The sequence below is a fragment of the Theropithecus gelada genome, chromosome 7b (genome assembly GCF_003255815.1).
Source record: "Theropithecus gelada isolate Dixy chromosome 7b, Tgel_1.0, whole genome shotgun sequence".
NCBI lineage: Eukaryota > Metazoa > Chordata > Mammalia > Primates > Cercopithecidae > Theropithecus > Theropithecus gelada.
In genome coordinates this window covers 16147192-16168004 of record NC_037675.1, presented here as the reverse complement: position 1 = coordinate 16168004, position 20813 = coordinate 16147192, and the positions used below count along the sequence as shown (strand labels likewise).

The 20813-nt window shown below is 35.2% G+C and overlaps 1 long non-coding RNA gene across 1 annotated transcript; it reads left to right on the top strand.

The window, feature by feature from the left end:
• Positions 1–6043: 6043 nt before the first annotated feature.
• Positions 6044–13503, top strand: LOC112629476. Its single transcript, XR_003120604.1, has 4 exons — positions 6044–6683; positions 7650–7849; positions 12279–12461; positions 13131–13503. It is a non-coding gene; the product is annotated as an uncharacterized LOC112629476 (long non-coding RNA).
• The last annotated feature ends 7310 nt before the right edge of the window (positions 13504–20813 follow it).

Below are 20813 nucleotides of genomic sequence, written 5' to 3'. Positions count from 1 at the left end.
AATCATATGACCTTAACCTGAGCCAATGAGTCCCTCTTGTCTCTTTAGAGAAGCTTATCATCAGGGTCAAATTTCACATACTGAAGATCCTGGAAGACTTTGTGCTTCTGAATGCATTTTGTAGAGCCAGGTTTCCATCATAAACATACTCTAGAATGGGTCATCCTGCCTGACTTGGAGACATGGGTAGTCTGGTAGTCATACAGGTAAATATCTTTAGCCAGTAATAAGCAGCACAAAACAAAGTCAATCATTAGGAGAAACCATTCTCTGCAGTTGAAGGCTTTGGACTTGATTAGTTTGAAAAATATTTATTGAGTGGAAACTGAAAACGATGCCAACTGGGGTGTACAAATAAGCAAGGATTCCTGTTTTGTTTTGTTTTTTTATCTGCCTCCTTAGTAGAGGTACAAATGGAGGAACAGGTAATGCAGGTAAAGTTGGATGTGCTGTGCAAAGGGAAGCTCAGGGGCCAAGTAAAGACTCTAGCAGGGAAATTATGCTAACAGTTGATGTTCTCCTTCAGTTAAGAAAATATGGATATCCGATTGCAACACAACGTTGAAAAGGGCTGCCACAATTACCATTTTCTTTATGTCTTTTTATAAATCCTTTAAAAGAAAAGAAATGACTAATTAAGACATGTAGATAGTTTAAACACTAGTGCTATTCTCTGGCTCATCCACTTTCTAGCCATGTTATTTTGAGCATGTAAGTTACTTACCTGTAACTCAATTTTCCCTTCTCTGAAATGGAATTAATGATTGTTGTCTAACTTATAGAGATACTATGGGATAAAACAGAAAAAAGAAAGCTTTTATTTATAGAGCCTAGCAAACATTGAAAGCTCAGTAATTTAGATTTATTACTGTATTCTTAATATGATCACATAGAAATGTGTTTTTTTGAGGACACAAATACAAAAGCAGAACCAATGCAAGCTATTGGCTTTCTCTATTGACAGGCTAAAAGAAGCTAGGGGATATCTGTGAGATGATCTCAAAGCTACAAGCAAGAAAAGGGGGCTTATGCACAAAATCCACTGTCTTATAAGGTGGCCCTTCTAATCATCCTTGGCCCCTACCCTGTGCCCCACCACCTTTATTTATTTCCTCTATTGAAATCTCATAGGTGCAATTTTTGTGAGAATGGGTCATTAAAAACAACAACAACAAAAAAAAAGAATCTAAGTTCAAAAAGAGACTTTGGGCCTGAAACAAAAATATAAATTAGCAGAAGGCTCAGAATGTTGTCCCCAGCAACTAATGCAAGGACTGAAAATGCACTTGCCTTAATATTTCAAGTTATGCTTAAAGAAGGTACCAGACACAATTAAGTTTCCTTGCCTCTTGAGTTTGAATATTTCAAATTTATCTGCAAAAGTGAGTGAGATGACCTAATTGTACCTCTGCTTTTCACTTGAATTTATCTTTTTGAGTGACAGGAGGTTGCTTCTTAGGCAGATGTCTTCCGTTTAATAATTCAGTAATTAGATGCAATGCTGTCAGCTGTTAAATTTCTAACAGCTTTTCAATGACAACATATTGGAGGAGTTTGTGGTCCTCCAAGGTCTTTCTCAGTTGTCTTTAACAGGAAAGACAGAGATACAAGACAGCATTATCACTCAGGTGTGTGCAAACCCAGGTGTGGAGGTGGCTCAGCATTTACATCCAAATACCTTCATTTCCTCACTTTCAGATCACATTAGCCGTAAAGGGTCAGGTATGGCCTGAGGAAGTGGAAAAGAGTAAAAATAAAATGTCTCATCATCTGTGCACTCTGATTTTGCAGAGAAGTTAGCCTATGGTTCATTCAATGAGCATCACCTTGCTGAAGAAAAGGGAAAGATATTTTAGAACGCCATTGTGTAAATTCTGCCTACACAAAGGTATGTGCTTTGTTTTGAATCTCGAAAATTATTTTTGCAAGTAATCTAATTTTTTTTTCAAGAAGAAACCTACCAAAGAAACAAAAAAAGGTGAAAGGTGCTAACGGCAGCATACTCATTAGCAAATACAACCCAGCCATTTTGCATTAGCAGACTTAGTCACATTATTTTTTATGTCTTTGTTCATTGGCAAGGACTTCCAGTAGCTTAATAATTCACTCTCAGACCTGCTTTATCAAGAAGACACTGTGTTTTAGAAAGTATAAAAGATCATTTAGAGCAGTAACAAATTACTGCTTTTAATAAAATGCTTTTTTCACTCAATAGGATACTGTAAAAAGATAGTCTACAGAGAAGTAGTCTATAGAAAAGGAACATTTTTAGCTTTGAGAAAATAATACTGGGAAAATGATAATGTAGTCGTGAATCATAGCACAAAAGAGGATAAAGAGGCTCATTCTCTGACATCTCTCTCTGTGGCTGCCCCATCAACCTGTCGAATCATTCCTTTAGAGTCTCCTTTTACAAGCTCCTCTTTCTCCAAGCTCAAACCTTAGAGCTGCATTTTACGAAGACCAGTTTCTTTGCCATTTGCTCTTTACACACCATTCCCAGGTGTGGCCCAATTCATTGGTTTCCAAAACTGGACACACATCAGATTTCCTCAGGGGTCTTTCTAACCATGCAGGTTCTTGGCCACCTTACCTGACATGCTGAATATAAACCATGAGGGGGTGGGCCAAGGAATCTGTGGTTTTACAAATTTTTCCAGGTGATGAAAGATCTGAGAATCTAAGCTGAAATTCACTACATCACTGAAGCTGCTAGTGCTATAAAGATCTGCGTTTTAGCTCTCCTTTCCCTTTCAGCAGCAGGCATGGCTATATAACTGCCTGATAAATGTCTGTGTCTGTAGGTCACTCCTATTCTTCACATGCAATGTGCCTGAATCGGCTTCTCCCATAGTAGTCATTTGGGTGACCCTTGTATCCACCCATGCAGCTAATACCTTCAACTCTTGTCTCTCCCTCATCCTCTCTATAGAGTTATCAAGCCCTAAGATATGCCCTTTTTACTCCATTTTACTCTCCCTGTCCTAGTTTAGGATTTTCTTACTTAAATTTTCCTGTACTAGACTGGCAATGACCACGTCAAGAAGTGCTGATGGGTGAGCTGTGAGGAGACAGTGAAGACAGGGAGCCAAGAAAGGCTCTAAGAATTTTGCCTTAAGCAACTGGGGACACCGGCACCCTTTATGGATATGACTAAGCCTGGGACAGAAAAGTGTCCTACAGAAGAATAAAAATTCAAATACTGGACATATTAACTTTGAGATGCCTATGACATATCCCAGTTGAGCTGTCAAGTAGGCAATTTTATATATACATATACATATACATATACATGTACATATACGACTTCAGATCTCTTGGGAGGTGCGTAGGAGATATAAATTTGGGCGCCCCCTCCAAACAGATGACATTTAAAGCAGTGAGAAGGGAAGAGACTATCACAAGAAGTGAAGAGAGGGACGGCCAAACTTTTGAGAATGGCAAGCACTTTCCCAGGCTTTTACTGCCCACCCTAATCCATCACCTATGTTCCAGCCACATCAAATCGTTCTTTATGCCCCAGATAAATACAGGCAGTGGGGAGCCAGATGTACCATCCCAGACTGATCCTTCCTGTATCTGCCCATTGCAACTTCTACTCCACTACAAAGAGCCCTAAGCCCCAAATAGAAGGTGAATTACCTTGTCACCATATCTGGACGTGGGATTACTCTTCTTTGAAAGGACTCAAAAAAACATCTTAGCCTTAGACTTGTGCATCTAGATTACTCCAAGTTCCTCCTACCCCCAGCAAGCTTTCTCATTCTGTTTTTTGTGACGTTCCTTGGGTTTCAATGGCTTACAGTAAACCTCTATAGTCAGTCCCCAGAGCTTCTCTAGGGATATGTTGAAAGATGTTCTTTGGAATTTAGAAATCGTTTATTAATTCAACAAAGCTAGGCTTTTAATATCATGAACTTAAAAAAAAAATGTTAATTTGAATTTCTAGCTGAGCAATGACTTCTTTGTCCTAGATGGCATTTGACATCTTCCCGAAACAATTAATGCCATTGATCCAGTGAGTGAGAAACATCAGTGCAAAATGATTGACAATGAAGGAAAAATACATTGTTTTCAATATCACCTCCCCCCATCTACTTTCTCCCTCTTACAGACCTTTGCACCTTTGAAAAGCACATTTGTTTTCATGAAAGTGCTCTCCACTCCTCTTCCCAGGAAGTGCATTGTCGGTTTTCTGTGTGGAGCTGCCCCCGTGAAGAAAGCTGTGCCCACCCTCTGAGATATTGTTGAGCCCCACCTAGGTTGAGCAGAGCAGACAACCATCTTTAATGCAGGGCAGAAATAAATTACCTGAAATGAACAATGGGTGTTTGTCATGCAGAGGCAGCAAAAGTAGCGTGGCCAGAGAAATGCCTCCCACTAGGATTGCAGGCGTACTTACCTTGGAACCCATTGTGTATGAGTTTGTATTTGTCCACATAGCCTTTACCCATAAGAATTTCAGTCATCAGATCTATTCCTGTTGGCTACAACCAGAAAAGGGAAGTGAGAATTGAGAATAAAAAGTCAGGGATCAGGGTTGGGCAGAAGCAGAGAAGTAAATGGCTGAGGTGAAGCCAGATATTTTTGTTTTTAGTTTTTTTTTTTTTTTTTTTTTTTAATTTGAAGTGTTTATTTTCATCCTTAGGAAATCCTCCTGCCTGTTCTCCCAAGTGTCCAGAAAAACCAAATGTTGCTCCAGCTTTACTGTTACTTGTTACTAAGCTGCTGCTGTTTCTGGCATAATTTCCTCTTGAACCACATACAGTTATCTTGCAGAGAGTTTCCTTGACGGAGAGAACCAAGCATGGTCAGCTTCAATTTTTCCATCAGATTTTTCTTTGGGAGCTTCCTTTAGGAGGTCACCACTAATTATTTTCAGTGTGAAATTCTTATGGTACTTTGTAGAACTAGAGTAAATTGCATATGTATTGAGCCCTATGTATCATTTCAAGGCTTGAAAGCTGCAGCCATCAGCATGCCCAAGGAGTGGTAGAATGGTTAGAAAGTTTTGGCAGCAGGTGGTTTGCTAAGAGTGGTTAAAAAGAAGTAAACACATAAGGACATGCTCATTTATTATCTGTCTGTTTTTAGTTTTTTCAAAGAAGCCTTAGGCAAAATGACACTGAGGGGGTGAAATTTAAATTTTAACACCATGGTCTCTTAAGAAGGGAGCTGACACACACATGTTTATAATGGGCCAAAACAAACTGCTTTGTCATAAGGTTATCATGAGTAAAATTGAGACCACGTAACCTTGCATGTTGAGTTGGTTAAATACTCAAGCTAGTTCTTGATTCTGAGACCACAGTCACACACACACACACACACACACACACACACACACGCACACACACACCCAACAGGCCCAAAGTGGGGAAAATGAAACTCAGAAAACCTGTTGTACATACTTACATACTATGGGACAAACAAAATTTATAAGTATTAAAAATACTAAACGAAAGTTTGGATCCTGAAACTATTTCAAGAAATTAATGATGATAAAATCATATTATTTGTTCTAAATGTATTTATTCAAATAGAATTATAAAATCTAACAGGCAGTATGTGTAGACTGGCCAGATATTTTGTTTTAGTTATATTTTCTCTGTATTCATAAATCTATATAGTCAGTCTCAGAGCTATGGCATGTGCAAAAGACAAAGTTTAACGGAACAACCTAATTAAAAAGAAACTCCTTATTTTACTCACAGGGGATCAGATTATGAAGTACTTGGAAACATTTAAAAAAAAAAATCTCCTTTTCCTGGCTGTTCATGTTTCTTTGATCCCAGAGTTACTCTAGCACATCTTTTTTCAAGTCGTTCCTTATCAAATTCTCTCCTTAACGCCCCACCTTCTTCCTCTCCCCATGATTCCTCTTTCTCTCTGTTCTTCCCCTTGAAACTGTCATTATTTTATGGCTTCTAGTGCTAGGTCATTTCCTTGACATTCTTCAGTCCCTTTCTTCTTTGACTTTCTTGGTCTGTAAGTTCTGCGTCATAAAAATTCAAAGAACAGAACCTTGACAATAACGTTCTGTACTTACCAACTTGAACATATCCTTAATCAGACTACAATGCTTGGAGCACAATGGGCCCTTAAAAATGGGGACAAGAGGGAAGAAGAAAGGAAGGCTGGAGCAAGCAAAAAGGAGAGCTAGGTTTCTTTGTCAAGTTTTAAAAGTATCGTTGTATGGAAGTTTTACAAAAGAAATTTTAAACACCACAGATTTCTTCCTTTTGAGTTATTATATGCAGTAACATAACATTAAAAGGGCAACAATGTTTTTACGTTTATCATGTGGTTAAGCAAATTGTTAAACACAGTTGATTACCGAAAACAGGGAATATGGCAGAAGATCAAAGAAATGCCAGAAATTTTTATTTTATGTGGGGACATTCGGAATTTAGTTGAGCTTGACAGAGTCCTGCTGGCTAACACCAAGGAGAGACTATTGCTGTCCCCATGCAAGTGGCTGGAATAATGGAAGTGAAGAAGGAAATCACCACATGGTGGACACTTTGAAGTTGGTTACAGATAGAAAGTTAGAACAAACTTCAATGGGTGAGGGGTCATGAGGATACCAGGAGAAGGTAACGTAAGACTGAATGAACGAAGAGAATGGTGGTCACATGAAAATAAGGAGCAAAACTTCAGGAACAGTCTGAGATAACAAGAAGGTTGGTCCCCCAGGGCTCAGTCTTATGTCTCCAGTGCCATTTGACATTTTTTTTTTTTTTTTTTGAAACCAAGTCTTTCTCTGTCACCTAGGCTGAAGTGCAGTGGTGTGATCTCAGCTCACTGCAACCTCCGACCCCAGGTTCAAGCGATTCTTCTGCCTCAGCCTCCCGAGTAGCTGGAACTACAGGCGTGTGTCAACACGTCCGGCTACGTTTTATATTTTTAGCAGAGATGGGGTTTCACCATATTGGCTAGGCTGGTCTCAAACTCCTGACCTTGTGATCTGCCCGCCTCAGCCTCCCAAAGCCATTTGACTTTTATTCCAGGAATAAACATATGTTTACACATCGTAATAAATAAATAAGTTATTTATTTCACATATGTTTATACCTGAAATAAAAGTCAAATACATTTCCTGAAAAGAACAGTGGGTCCTTGTCACCCAGAAGAGGTAGAAGTGGTATGCAAGAGAAATTCCTATTGCCTGGGTTAATTAATTGTTGCATTACTTCTAATGCAACAAATGAAGTACTTCTTCCTTCTCTAAATATTCAGATAGACTTTATATTGCCTATTTGCTCTTCATTCCCAGAATTTCTTAGATTAGAGTAAGAGTGCTGATGGGTATTACAATCTTACAAATCAAGTTGAAGATTATGGGCACTGTGGAGTTCACATGTAAATGAGAGTTGCTTAACATGCATCAGTGACAGTGAAACATAGAGGGATTGCCTAGATTTGAAAATATTTCCACAAATTATACATTGTTTTGTCATGAGTGCTTACTAAACATCTGCATACATTTGTGTGTGTCCTTTTATGACCACCTCAATGACTTCTTTTGTACTTGTTATTTGCTGTCATCACTCTTTGCCAAGTGTATGTATGACATGTTAGCCATTACTGAGTTGACAGACACTGCCAAATCTGTACATGAATGCAATCTCCAACATTTTCCTATATAGCTTTATTTCCGATATATGGGTCCCATCCCATTGTAACACTAATTGAGAACTTCCCATCTGGAGGAAAGCAGAGAATGAATGACATGCAATATTGGACCCTTAACAGAACCAATGACAAAACTGTGAGCTCACAACCACACACTTCTGGAGAACCTTGCTACCAGAGAAGTGTTACTTCCAAGCTGTAAAATCACTCAGCAGTAAGTCAGGTAACCCAGACTTGATTTCTTCTCTTCACTTCATTCCTTTGTTCACACTGTTCCCTGGGATTGAAACATTCTTTCATGCTCTCTTTACCACATTAACTCCTGCTCATTCCTATAAAATTCACATAAAATTCTTGTGTGTGTTCTTCCTTTTGTCAATAACCTCATATTGAATACTTGATTCTTCCAATGTGTAGTAGCTAGTCCCTCTGTCACTCCAAAGAAATACATGTCTTCTTCTCCAAAACTCCTGAATGTGTTACATTACATGGCTATGAGAATTCAAGTAGCAGATGGAAGCAAGGTTGCTAATTAGCTGATGTTAAAATGAGAAGATCATCCTGGATTTTCTGGGTGAGTCTAATTTAATAAGAGCATCCTTAAATGGTGAAAGGTGAGGCAGAGGAGTTGGAACCAGAGAAATGCAGCATAAGAAAGATTTTCCCAGAACTGCTAGATTTGAAGATGGAGGAAGGGGCCACAGGGAAGGAATGTAGGCAGGCTTTAGAATCTGGAAAAGGCAAGGTAACAGATTAGGTTTAGAGTCTCCAGAAAAGAATGCAGACCTCTATCACCTTGGTTTTAACCTGTGAGACAGGTTTGACCTCTGACATCCAGAACTCTAAGATGATAAATTTGTGTTGTTTTAAGCCACTAAATCAGTGGTAATTTGTTACAGCTGCAAAGGGAAACTAATACACCATCTATGGATAAAGACCATTCCAAAGGGTTTGCTTGTATGTTTCTTCCACTGGGCTGGGAGCTTCCTAAGGTCAGAAACTAGGTATCATTCAGTCCTACATCCCTAAAAACCTATTGTAATTTGTAATTAATTCCTGAGTAAGAAGAGACAGACAAGAGAGAGGAAAGTCAAAATTCTAACTGTATGTTTAAATCTGTGATCCACAAGTACTCTCCTTATAGGCTAAACTACCTGAGAGTATCATCTGTGGCTTGTGTGGTTGTCAAAAGGGTGAACAGCAATCTTCTCAATAGTGGTTTGGCTCCTCTGTTCCTCACGAGCCCAAATGATTTACCTTCCAAAAATCATCAAGAAGATAAGACTCAAAGCAGCTTCATAGCTAGAAGGATTTGAGAAATTATAATTATGGGATATGACCAAAGCCATACTCTAGGATAAAGCATAGCAACAAATGCTTTTATTCTTCAAAAAGAAAAATAATATCAAATATTACAAAAATATTAAGGAGAAAAACAAAAAGAGGAGGGCAGTAAAGAAAAAGAAAATATAATCAAAACCAAATATAAATATATAAGTCACTGATCAATCAATAAAAGAGTTTTTAACCTATAAAGCCAATCAAAGAGACAAGGCTTAAAGCATAGACAAGCAAAATTAATTGAGAGAAAGGCTGTAATACTGAGTCTTTGGGGAATTGAAAAGCTGGGTAAAGAAGGGATTAAGAAGGTATTGAAGAATCGGAAAAGATCAATAGACATAAAACAAATTTAAAAGGTATTTTCAAATTTTATAAAATATAGGTCCTAGAACCATGAATTATTTTAGACTTTCATGGAATATATAATTTTCACACCATTTAAGTTGTCTATATCAAATATGGAGAAATTCAAAATCTGTTTCCTGAAGCTGGAACAATCTTGTTCTGAAAACCTGAGGGGATGACATGAAAAGACAACTATGAATTATTATATCTTTTAAGAGTAAACCACAAAAATTCTAAGAAATATACTAATTCTCCTACAATTACCACTATCGTTGTTACATTATTTATTATGTTCTTGTTATCTGACAGACAATGGGTTAAGAATGTTTTATCTCAGATAATCTTTACATCCACCTGTTAGTAGATATCATTACTATTCCTATTTTACAGAAGACAGCTAAATGTTGGCAATATTAAATAAATGATTCAAGGTTACAAACTAACAAGGAAAGAGTAAGATGTTAATATAGATTTTTCAAACACCAAAGCTATTCAATAATAATAATATTTTAAAATAATCATCCTTGAAAATAAACAGTAGTGATCCCAGGAATATTTAAGAGGCTTCATATGGGTAAACACATATATACCTAAAGACCAAACAAAAGCTATGAGAACCTCAACGGAAGCCAAAATTCATAGACTTTATCATCAACTTATAATAAAAAATAAGTAAAATGAGAGAAAGCAAAAAGATAACACAGATAAATGAAACTCCTATTCAAAACCTACTACTTTAAGAAAAACATAACCTTCTTAACATAAATGCATAGAAATATCAGCCAATGTAACCTGCTAAATGGATGAAATTTTTAAAAATTTCCATCAATTGGAAACATAACTATAATACATACTATGTGTTAATTGTTGAATGTTTCATAACTTCTAGTCAATATGCTAATATATTAAGTAGAAATGTTTATAAGTTATAGCAGAAAGGACAAAAAACGCTCTCATGATTTGAAAATAATTTGATAATATATCTAACGATTCTTTGGAAGTCAACTGAAACACTAAGAGCTAACAGCATTTTGTAAAGCAACAGGATAATTGCTAAGTACAGAAAAATCAATATCTTTTGTATAAATTATCAATTCAAATCCAAAGAATTAGAAAAATAATGTAAGATTCCACAGGAGTCTGAAACACATAAGATACTTAGAGCTAACCTAAGTTGAAGTATATGTAAAGATGATTAAGTCATAGAACCTTACAAAGAGAGACAAAAGAAGCTTTAATAAGTGATATATATGTATGTAAATACACATGCATATATATGTATATAAATACACATGCATATACATATATACTAATGTTCCTGTATTCCGTTGTTCCTGGAAGGGGAATAATAATTGGAAAAGATAGAAATTATTTCAAATTAGTTTCTAAGTTTAATTAAATTTCTGATAGAGTGTGCTAAAACTTGTAAAATCATTTTAATCTAGTAAGACATTTGAAAAAGTACAGTAATAGAAGCATACTTACTTTACAATATATTAAAATGTAAAACCACAACAATTAAAATGAGAAGTTATTAGGGAATATATATTTTGAATTTTTTTAAAAAGGGTTTATGACTCTAAAGTAGAGGTATTTCTGTCTGGTTGTGTGTGTACGTGTGTGTGTGTTTCAACCTGCAATGTAATAGTGAAAGCATTTCAAATACATGGAAAAGTGACCTATTATTCTAAAATTCATCTTACAAACATCAAATATTATTTCCAAAGTAAGTTAAATATTTGTATTACAGTGATACATGGAGTAATTCTTCCACTAACCTGAGAGTTAAGAGAAATTGTGTTATTTAGTCTCAGGGTAGAGAAGTAATTGCTAATCTAAAACAAGTGGAAAAAGTATAGATAGATATTAATATATAAAATTTTATTATTTTACATAACCCCAAGAAAAAAATGATACAAATGACAAAATGGGAAACATATTTACAATAAACCAAAAACAATAATCTTATTTATATTTAGAGAGTTACGAAAAACCAGTGCACAAAATTGTCAACATTCTAACTGAATAGCCAAAAGATATTACAGAAACTATGTATATGAAGGGCTGTAAGTATCCAATAAACAATTGTTTAATGAATATATTTTCAACTGAACAGTAGGCTAAAGAGGAAACAGGTTAAAAAAATGCAATAACTTTTTTATTTCCTAACAAAAGGGCAATGATACATAAAATTATTTGATAATACTTGTCCAGATATGGTTGTCTTATCTATATGTGGAAGTGTAAATTATCGAAAATATCTTCAAAGCAATTTTTGAAACTATTGTCAAAAGGTCAAGAGCCAAGAACATACATGCATTTTGATTTAGTAACTCTATTTTTATAAATTTACCTTCCTGAAATAAGCAGCATGCTTACAAACTTTATATGCAGGATGTGTATTATACAGTGTTATCCTTATAAGAGCAAAAAAGTTAGCAATTTACATGTATAAATGTATAATGGGTTTTATGCAACAAATAAATGAAAGTTTTAGAGAATATTTTCTGACACAGAAATGTTACTCTATATAATTTTAAATTTAAAAAATAGCATGATCTCAATTTGGCATTTATTATATATATGCAATGAAAAAGCTACAAGGAAGTATGCTATATAATTAATAGTAATTATCTCTGGTTAATAAGAGAAGAACATTTTACTTTTATATTTTCTTTGTTTTTTATAAATTTAATGCAATCTTTTTCATTGAAAAAACACACACATACATTTCTAAACAAAGTACTGAAAACTCTATCACTCATATTAATTGCTGAAATAATGAATCAAAAATTAGAAGTTTAATTTTGGCACATATTTTAGTAAGAATCATTCATATTCTCTATTTCCCTCCCAATTCCCCAAATAGAATTAAATAGGATAGTAAAGAAATACACAAACTAAAATTTGTACTATCAATTTGTGAGTTCCAGCAGACTTTTCGCTCTTATTTCTAGGTCCCTGCAACTGATGCAACCTTTACTCTAAGAGTATAGGAGGACATCATGTTCATAACAAACCTTGGATCTCAAACATACCTAAAAAGCAGCTTAAAGTCCTTGGAGCAGACAGTACGATTGAGAAATGTTACACCAGTTGGATGTCAATCCATAAAATCCATTCTAGAGAAACTCATGGAGGTAAAAATAAAGGAGGAAAAGTATAGGGCAGGATGGTACCTTCACAAAACTTTGAATGTAACACCTGAATGGGAAAAATAAAAATAAAAAGACCTTCTTGATAGTTGGAATTATTTGTTTAAAATGTTACTGTGTAAGAAAGAACAAGTCATTTTGAGATCTGAGCATTGTGTTCTGTTCTTTTTCAGATGGTGCCCAGTTTAATTCAGTTGAGCTCTTAGATGCTGAAAGTATTTAAATTTAGAAGGAATGAAGAAATCAATTCAAAATTTAAAAAACCTCACACCCATCAGAAAACATGGCATATGTTTCTCTCATTTAGTCTAGTACCCTTTTGTTTTCTCATTGCATCTCACATTTCTCAGTTGGGCTTGGATTCTTATAATGATAGTATGCATACAGGGAAAATGTAGAACATCAGTAATTTAGGCAGGAAGTGGAATTTTCAGTTTGCGTGTGCTAGCTTCTCCCTCATTTAAGTAAGTTATTAATGTTTAATGATGACATAACTATGACTCTGAAGTTCCGAGGTCACAGAGAAATTCTACTGAAGAAAAAGAACTTTGGAATCTTTTTCTTTGTCACTCCCTTGAAGAGTGTTTCAAAGATTAGGGACCTATGTACTTTGCTTCTCTCCAAGTTGTAATAAAGATTATTTTGTTTTTGCAGATGTTTAAAGACATGAAGCCAAAGACAAATTTTTCAACCAGAACCCTCAAGAAATGTCACTTCTGTGTCTTGCCAAGAGAGATCCAGCATTTTTTTCTACATAAACATCTGCTGGAAACATTTTAAAGGGAGGCATTTTAAATAATGACGTTTATAGCTTCTTGTCTTTAATAAGTCTGAAAAAGAAGAAAAATGAATTTGAGATATATTCCTTCCCAAAGCAACTTTTCTTCACTGATATGCATCATATTAGATGATCTGAGAGTGAAAACATTAACATTATGTTGGGGAGAAATGGTTAAGAACATTTCTCTGAACTGTCTGTATCAATCATACCTGAGAAACAGTCATAAATCACAGGTTCCTTTAACTCGAGAAACTCCATTAGTTCATTGTTTCGCCTACTTGTTTGTGGTAATTATACTACGTTTATATTTACATAATAATTGGATTTTCTATTACATTAAACAAAAAACCTCTCAAAAAAGAGAGTCAGGGAACCATAAGTTAGCTATACAACCTAAACAATGCAAACTCATTTGTAGTTAGAATGGAAACTTCATCTCGTACAAACTAACACGGATGTTTGGGGATAATTCTCTGTAGGAAATGCAAGATATATTGCCAGGATCTTTAAGGTTCCATGGAAAAGACACACACAGATTGCCTTTGGTAATAGGTGTTTATTGCAAAGATACACAAAGATGTAATTTAGCAAGAAATGTTATCTCGTAGTTACTTTGGGTTTCACTGTTTTAAAGAATCAAGTGTACTGTAGGCATCATGAAGAAGTGAGAAAATGGTTTGGCACCTTTCAGATTACAAACTAAGCTCAAATGATATGTCTTTTTTTCCTTTACCCGGCATTTTAACTTCCCCAAACAACTGATTTGATTGACAGCTTTGCTACCATCCAAAACCTATTGTCAAGAATTTCACCCAAGTCAGCTCAGGTGAAATTCTTACACACTAGTCCCCAAGTAAAAGGTGGTTTCTCTTGACACATGAAGTTCAAGCAATTAAAGACCAATTCAATGAAGTGCTGGTTTTGGTCCTTTTAGAAATTAGCAATGGCCATGGCTGACACTATTTTCCTGGAGTTTTTCTGCAGCACGCTCAATAAATCAGATGAAATGGAAAAAATGCATAAAGCAAGGATTCAGTATGAGGACAGGTTATCACCTGAAAATAGCTTTGGAGACTGATGGTATACTAAAAAACATTATTAGTAATTACTACTTTTAGGATGGTGGAGTAAGATCCTCCATCAAAACATAAGTTCCCTAACCTCTGACATCAGCCTCCAAATCACATACAGCCATCCAATGAAATAGGTAAAAATCTAACTGGCTACAAGGTGTTAAATGCAGCCCTTGACGAATAAGTATCTTATATTAACCAGGGACAACATCTAACTAGTGAGGTGATAAGATAAAGACATGGGTTAAAATTTGAGCAGGAGTAGCAGAAATTTAATGCTATAATGGAAATAGACTATAGAATTAGTTCACTAAACTTGCTAAACAAATAAATAAACAACTACATAAACAGCCAAAACAACACTTAGGGTGTATTGGTGAGGGGAATTTAAATAGGGACTTGCTAGAATATATTATTTTAAAAATTTCAGTTTTCAACAGCAACAACAAAAATGTCATCAACAAAGAAATAGGAAAATGTTATACAGAAGAAAGAAAGTGGGCAATGGAAATACTGCTTTGGAAGAGGCCCAGTGGGTGAATTAACAAACACCTCCAAGCAATATTATAGATATGTTCAAAGACTAAAGAAAAACCATATTTCAATAATTAATGGATTATTATGATGACAATGTCTTATCATATGTATTATATATCAATACATATAGAAAATATTGAAAGGAATCAAATTGAAATTCTTTATTAGAAGTAAAAAAAACAAAATTAAAAGTTTACCAGCAGGGTTCAACAGTAGATACAAGGGGGCAGAAGAAAGAATGTGTAGATTTGAAGACAGATTCCACAGAGATCAAGCAATCTGAAGAGTAGAGAAAAAAATAATAAAAACTTGCAGGAAGCCTCAGAAAAATATGGGATAACAATAAATACATTAGCATACATATAATAGAGTTACCAGAAGTATAGGCAAGAGAGAAAAGGACAAATAAATATTCAAAGAAATAATGGATGAAAACTTCCAAAAATTGATGAAGACATTATCTAAACATCCAAGGTCAATTAATGAACTAGAAGGAGTATAAATGCAGATGTGTATCAACAACCAGACACATCATAGTCAACATGTTAAAACCCAAAGATAAACATAATATCTTGAAATTGGTGAGAGAAAAAGTACTCAAGTACCAGGAGATTCCACTGAGATTAATAGCTGACTTTGCAACAGAAACAATGGAGGTCAGAAGGCAGTGGGGTGACATACTTAAAAGGCTAAAAGTAAAAATAACTGTCAGCCAAATATACATACAATGAAATTATTTTTTAAAAAATGAAGGTTCAGGTCAGGTGCAGGTGGCTCATACCTGTAATTCTAGCACTTTGCGAGGCCCAGGCTGGTGGATCACCTGAAGTCAGGAGTTTGAGACCAGGTGGGACAACATTGAGAAACTCGTCTCTACTAAAAATAGAAAAATTATCCAGGCATGGTGGCACATGCCTGTAATCCCAGTGACTCAGGAGGTTGAGGCAGGAGAATTGCTTGAACCCACGAGGCAGATGTTACAGTGAGCCAAGATGGCACCACTGCACCCCAGCCTGGGTGACAGCGCAAGACTTCATCTCAAAAAATCAAAACAAAGCACAAAAAAAAGAAAAAAAAGTAACAAGGTGCAGTGAATACCTTGTAAGCTAAATAAAACTCCAGATAATTGCTTCTATAAGAATTGCTTTTCAAAAATACCAAAGGAAATTTATCAAACTGAAAGCAAGTTAAACCAGTCAGTAATCAAATCCACAGAGAGAAAAAAGAACACTCAAAAAGGCAATTATGTAGGCAACTACAAAAAATGAGATAATTGCCTATTTGTTTTTTCTCCTCTTAACCATTTTAAAAAGCAATTGTTAAAAATATGTAAATAATTATATCATTGAGCCTATAATAAATAGAAATGTAATATATTTGAAAATAAGAGTAGAGAGGAAATAAGTAGAAATAAAGTTATACAGGAATGAGAAAATGATATCACAACTCAAATACCTAGGAAGAAATAAAGAGAACCAGAAAGAGCAAATAAGGAGATTAATATAGCAAAGTCTATAATATATAAGTTATCTCCTTTCTTCTCTTAGCTTCCTTAAAAAACTTCAAGTATTATAAAGCAATGATTTTATCAGTATATTTTGGGCTTGTGACATATAAAGAAATAATTTATATAAACAATAATAGCACAACAACTCATGGTGGGAATTGAGCTATATAGGAGTAAATTTTGATATTTCACCAGAGCTAAGTGACTGTTAATCTAATGTAAATTCTGATAAGTTGAGGGAATATCATAGTCCTTCATGAAATGACTAAGGAAATACCTAAAAATATAATTTAAAGTATTAAAATATTTAAATATTCCATTAGAAAATATTCATTTAATGTGAGGGAAGACCAAAACAAGTAATCAAGGAGGAAAAAGACATGAGGCATGTTGAAAACAAAAAGCTAAATGGCAGAAGTACATACAATCATGTCAATAATACTAAATGTAAATGGATTAAATACTCCAATCAAAAGGAAAAGATTGTTAGATTTGAGCTACAAGAGACATATCTTAGATTGTAAGATGTAAACAACCTGAAACAACTTGCAGACTATAACCACAAAAGAACTGAGATGGTTATGCTAATATTACAAAGGAGAAACACTAAAACAGAAAATGTTACTAGAGATTAAGAGGAACATCTTATAATAATAAAAGGACCAATTCATCAGAAATATATAACAAGTATAAACACATACTCACCTAATAAAATTATCAACTAAATATATAATATAATATTTGGAGACTTCAATACTACATATTCAACAATGAAGTGAACAACTAAATAAAAAATCAACAAAGAAATAGAAAGCTTGAACACTATAAATCAACAAGACCTCACAGAAAACTGTACAACCCTGCACCCAACAAGAGCAATATACACATTCTTCTCAAGTGCAAATGAAGCATTCTCCAGGGTCAACTGTATGTTAGGCCATAAAACAAGCCTCAACATTTTTTAAAATTTAAAATTAATACAAAAGTACGTCCTCAGTCCACAGCAGAATGGAAGTAGAAATAAATAACAAAAGAATATACAGAAAATTCACAAATATATGAAAATTAAAGAACATGCTGCAAAATCAACTAGTAAGACAGAGAAGAAAGATCATAAAAATTGTTTATAAATACTTCAATATGAATGGGACTGAAAGCAACACATACCAAAACATATAGTACACAGCTAAAACTGTTAATAGGGAAATTTATAGCTGTAAATGTTATAATAAAAAAGTAGAAAGATCTCAAATAAGTAACTTAATTTTTCATATAAAGAAAATAGAAGATGAAGAATAAATATGTAGCAAACATATAAATGGAAATACTAAACAGAAAAAATATAAAATAAAGAACAGAATAAAAGAAAATCAATGTAAGCAAATATTAATTCCTTCAAAAGATCGACAAAATTGGCAAAACTTTAAGTAGTCTAACTGAAAGAAAAACAAAGAAGAGTCAAATTATGAAAGTCATACACATGAGAATGGACATGCTACCAATCTTGCAAAAATAAAAGTGCTTATAAGGGTTGGGTACTGTGGCACATGCTTATATTCCAACCTACTTGGGAGGCTGAGGCAGGAGTTGCTCAGTGAATTCTGGAACTCCCAGGACTTCTCCCAGGGAATTGCTTCAGTTAAATTCCTGAACTCCCAGGAGTTGGAGTCCAGCCTGAGCAACATAGTGAGGCTTGATTTTCAAAAATAAATAAATAAAATAATAAATGAATCAGATGTATTATGTGCTGTTAGAAATTATTATAAGGCAATAGTATGAACAGTTGTATGCTAACAAGATAACATAGGTGAAATAAGATATCTGGATTAATGTACCAAAATGCCCATATTCTCCTAAATTCTATGAACCTACAGAAGGACCACAGTCTTCTCTATTACATGGTAGTGTTTCCCTTAGCATGAAGATTATGAAGAGGCCTCTTCTATGCACAATAGCATGTATCAACCTTTGTATCAGTGCAAAAGGAGAAAAGCACTGTATTTCTATTTTGGTAAGGAAATGCAGTCTTAGCCAAAATATATTGCAGAAATTGGGATAGTATGTATGAAACCAGAGTTTGAGTTCCATGAGGGTGTAAGATAAGGTGGAATAAGAGAAAGTTATCAATGTGCGTGTCCTCTCCCCAAATACAGTATTCAACACCATTGAAAGAAGCAAGTGAAATGGTGCAAACAGGCTGCTAGCATGGCTCCTAAAGGCAGAGAGAAAGTGATCACTTAACTTAAGCAAAGTTGACATGCCAGAATTACTATGGCAGGTGTTGGAAACAGGGATTTAAAGGTCAGAGAAATGAGCATGCTGGAGGAGATATACAATGAAAAGTAGAAAAACCCAACAAATGACTTTGTTCCACAAAAGGGCTTGATTATTTTAAAAAATCATTTAGGAGTAAACTAGCATAAGGGGCACTAGTATCACTAAGAAGTTCAAAGATGTCTCCCATCTGTAGGCCAGAAACTGTTGATAGGAAAGTTCATTAGATAACAAGACTCAGTGATAGCAGTGGACATGAAGAAACCACAAAAGAATAGAAAGCAGGTGGCATCGCACAATCATCAGAAGCTGATAAACTTTGGGTATTTGTCCCACCCAAATCTCATGTTGAAATGTAATCCCCAATGTTGGAGATGGAACTTGATGAGAAGTGTTCGGATCATGTAGGCAGATCCCTCATGCCTTGGTACAATAGTGAGTTCTTGCAAGATCTGGTTGCTTAAAAGCGTGTGGCACCTCCACCTTTCCCTTCTTGCTTCCTCTCCCCATGTGATGTGCTGGCTTCCCTTCACCTTCTGTTATAATTGTAAGTTTCCTGAAACCCTCACCAGAAGCAGATGCCAGCACCATGCTTCCTGTACAGCCTGCAGCAACATGAGCCAATTAAGCCTCTTTTCATTATACGTTACCCAGTCTCATGTATTTATTTATAGCAATGCAAGAATGGTCTAACAAAGAAGCCAATTGAATGTAATTATAATTATCAGTATGGTCAAGTGGAAACCAATGGTCTTGACCTGTAGAGAGCCGTAGGTAACAAAACTTAGTTTCCACAAGGTCAAAATACTTGGATAGCAAAGGAGGATCCTTCTCGATCTGTAAAATCAAAATAAACTAAGGAAGCATAATTTGTAGATAAAGGCAGCCACTTCAATAAATCACAATATCTTATCCAGTTTCTGCACGTTTTTGGGTCCAGACTTACTGGCTTAAGTAGGGCCTAGGTCCCCCAGGAGTTAAGACTCTGCAACAGTATGTGTATATGCAAACTTTCTCATTCCTTTCCTAAATAAACATATGATTATTTACTCAGGTAACAATAGACTGGGCAGAGAAGAATATGGAAACATTTTGAATACTTTTGAAGTTGGGTCCTAGTTGATATTGATTTATAGAGACTTGAGGTATCATATGAGCTTACTGTTGGAGTGGTTGCATATGGGCATATGGGGTAGCTATGGTGGCAAAGATTGATACTAAGCATGGACCCAACAGTATGAACTTGTACTTGCCAAATCTGATCTAGCTACTTCCCCTGCTAGATATTAACTCTGCCAAAGACACCAAGGCTAAATTCCTGACACAGAACCATCCCTAACCACCAACTTAATTACAAATTATCTACACTGGACATACCTCACGCTGGAAGGATGTTGTTAATTTTATGTGCTAACTTGACTGGGCCATATGGTGCCCAGATATTTAGTCAAACATTATTCTGGGTGTAACTGTGAGGGTGTTTTTGGGTAAGATTAACATATGAATAAGCAGACTGAATGTATCAGATTGCCCTTTCTAAGGTTAGTTGCCCTTATCCAGTCACTTAAAGGTCTGAATAGAATAAAAAGGTTGGTCTACTTATAAATAAGAAGAAACTTCTCCTGCCTGAGTATTTTAAGGTGAGATGTTTGTCTTTTCCAGTCTTTGGACTTGGACTGAAACTTTAGTTTTTCTTGAGTCTCAAGTCTGATTATTTATTAGTCTTAAAAATTTTAGCAGCTAAATAACAACTCTCATCACTCGCAATTTCTATCTTCCTTTAGACTGGAATCTATACCATGGACTTCCCAGCTTGCTGACTAGAGATATTGGTACTTCTCAGCTTTCATAATTTCATGGGTTAATGTCTTAAAATAAATTTGTCTGTCTATCTGTCCATCCATCTATCTACCTGAAACTAGCCCAATTCTCCCATAAAACTGATGTTTATGGTTTTTTTAAAATAAACATAGGATTTAACCCTCACAGTCTTAAGCCTTGAAACTTACACTTGTCTTATCTGGGTTCCTTTCTCGGGAAACCAATCATCAGGACTCTCAGAGAGTATCAGGAAACTGAAACTCTACAGATCACTGTCTTACCAGACAATGAGATGCCAGACCCCTTACCTGTCATGATTGCCTAACTCACCATCTGCTTCTTGT